Source organism: Lactuca serriola, chromosome 5 (assembly GCF_051521515.1).
Source record: "Lactuca serriola cultivar US96UC23 chromosome 5, Lser_US96UC23_V15, whole genome shotgun sequence".
Classification (NCBI taxonomy): Eukaryota; Viridiplantae; Streptophyta; class Magnoliopsida; order Asterales; family Asteraceae; genus Lactuca; species Lactuca serriola.
In genome coordinates, this window is record NC_136412.1 from 296,964,570 (window position 1) to 296,967,229 (window position 2,660).

Below are 2,660 nucleotides of genomic sequence, written 5' to 3' on the forward strand. Positions count from 1 at the left end.
GTATGTTTTAAAAAATATATCAAATGAAAAACGATTGAATGCACATTAGAAAAGAATATTGCAGTGCCTGAATCTTAAAGAAAAGAAAATGTGAGCCATACAAAAATGTTCAGATCTGTCAATTTATTATGATTTTTGCAAAATTGCATATCATTGCTATTCATTTCGGACCGGTCCGGAAAAACGACTAATTTCACCCTAGTTAGGGTCATCATCAGCTCAGGGGAAAATTTTGCGACGAAGTAAACTCAATTTCCAAGCTTTGAGAGCTTACGGATCCTAATTCCGACTTCTGATGATTTTTGTAGAAATTTTCTAAGATAGGGGCAGATTTGTCAAATTCACAAAACTTTCCACTTTTGGTTATTAACTAGAGAGTGAGTCCTAATGGATAAGAAAGAACCGAAATTTGAATACAAAAACAAAGATTTCAAATGTATCAAAAGTTGAAGAGGGAAAAGATGCAACAATAACAATAGGCTTGGAACATAATGCAAAGATGGGATCGTAGAGTATATTAACAATCAATACACTTTAACTTATTCAGGTTGATCTACTTTCCAAGTCATTACCATGTAATGGAAAAGTGCTGAACATTGAAGCAAGAGACAAAACTCAAATAGAAGGTCGAGTATGAGAGCACCATGATCACAACTTCTACCCCTTGTTCTTCATGAAATACTCGAGTCTTTGTGGCATATTACAACAAAAGAAAAGCCATAAAACAATTAGGCAGTAAAAAAATCATACAACACATGATATGCTAAAAAAATTATAAAGAAAATCAAAATTTATGTTTCTTTTTGATGGCTTGCAGGAAGTACCTCAAGCTTTTGAATCTGCTTCTTTTTTAGCTTTATGATTTTGCTTCATCAGCTTTCGTATTTTGCTATCCTATAAAAAATATAACATGTCAACTCTTTTATCCATAATTTTTTTTAAACATTATTAAAATAAAACACAACATGTCCTTTTTTGACATAACTTCAATCCAAATTCTTAGCTTACTTTTTATGAGGAAAAGTGGAAGTGTTTTGGGCTACCATGAATCTGTAGGGGTATTTAGGTAAGAGATTTTGATGGATATAACAGAAAATCTAAAGAAGATTTTGATTTATAAGAATTACATCAAAAAGTAGTACAAAGAAACGTATTGTTTGAACATCTGCTTCTCTTCCTATTTAGGTAGACTTTCAAGACTCTCCTGCAATTGCAAATATGAAATGAAAAGGGCCGAATAGTCAAATTTTGTATTTGCTAAATAACAAATGATCTAGCAAAGACAGTGAATTGTTAATAAGAAGTGTACAATGTGAACATACGTTTCACCTGAAGCCATATAATGAACTTTGACTTTTGTTCGTGGTAACAAATAGATAGATGATCATGGAATAATTTGTGAAGAGAATCGATACCCCATATCCTAATTTATGAATCAGGAATTCAAATTATGGATTTGCTTCAATATTTTCTAAACCCTATTATGGATTTAAAGAATCAATAAAAACAAACAAAACACTTACCACATATTAGCTCCGGGAATTTGTAATAGTGCCCTTTTCACCTAAATCGGTGCTAGATCATCCACCCTAAACCATTCTATTGAAGCAAAAATTAGAAAAATAAAAAACCAAATTCACAAGAAGAGGAATGAAACAAAATCTCAAAAATTAGAAAAATAAAAAACCTGATTTTTAAAGGTATAATAAAATGTGCTGATGTGGCATGCCACGTCAGCAAACTGTCCAAGTTGGCATGCCACGGATGACCTATTAGTTAATAGGTAAAATGGAATTAAACTGAATAAATTTCCTGGTTTTTTGGATTTTTTATTCAAAAAATAAATTTTAGGACTTTTTTGAAAATTTTGTTAAAATAAAAGGACTTTATTGTAGTTATCCCGAGAATATACTATAAGTGATTTTTTACGGTTTCATATGTAAAAATGAAAATAAAAATTATATGAAACCATCAAACCGTAGCCCATCTCCTTAGACTATTTTTAGTTAATTTCAAAATTTTGGTTATTAACAAATTAATAAAAAAATTGGCTAGATTTGTGATCCTCTCTAAAGAAAAGAAAATTACAAGAATGACTCCAAATGTGGTCGCAACTTGCAAGATTAGAATAGAAATAGAACAAAAACAAATTTAACAACCCATCAAAGCTTTTTAAATAAAAGGACCGAAAGGGTACATAATATTATAATACAGTTATCCATTGTCTTCGCCTCTTCGGTACAAGTTGCATGATATGTTATATATTTTAATATGAAAGTTCTAATTCAAAATTTTTAAATTAACAGAGTAAACTTGAGTATTTACTATTTAGGGTGAGATATACCTAGACATTACATTATAAATATTAAGAAAACGCTTTGATACGTGAGTATATGCATTGTAGCTAATAGTAAATATGCTTATGTACCATTTATAAGTATTTTGTTCCGTCAAGTTCAAGTTTAATCTTTTAATTTTGTATAGTAAACAGTGGTGAATCTAGAACCAAAATTAAAATGGTTCCTTATATTAATAAAACAGAAAAAAGTATGAAAATATAAGTCTTTTGGCAAAAATAAAATAGTTCCTTATGTTTTTTTGTAGATAATAGTTGTATTAAAAAAGAAAAAAAGGTAGGTCCTAAGACCTACCTTAGCAAT

At 29.7% G+C, this 2,660-nt stretch overlaps 1 long non-coding RNA gene across 2 annotated transcripts; it reads right to left on the minus strand.

Annotated features, from left to right (window-relative positions):
- Positions 1-392: 392 nt before the first annotated feature.
- LOC145051723 (uncharacterized) lies at positions 393-1,664 on the minus strand. Of its 2 annotated transcripts, none has more exons than XR_013683789.1 (6): positions 1,524-1,664; positions 1,330-1,423; positions 1,128-1,204; positions 1,009-1,050; positions 825-894; positions 393-688 (listed from the first exon to the last, which is right to left on the minus strand). It is a non-coding gene; the product is annotated as an uncharacterized LOC145051723 (long non-coding RNA). The 2 variants fall into 2 exon arrangements; XR_013683788.1 differs by having other exon boundaries at positions 1,323-1,423.
- Positions 1,665-2,660: the final 996 nt, after the last annotated feature.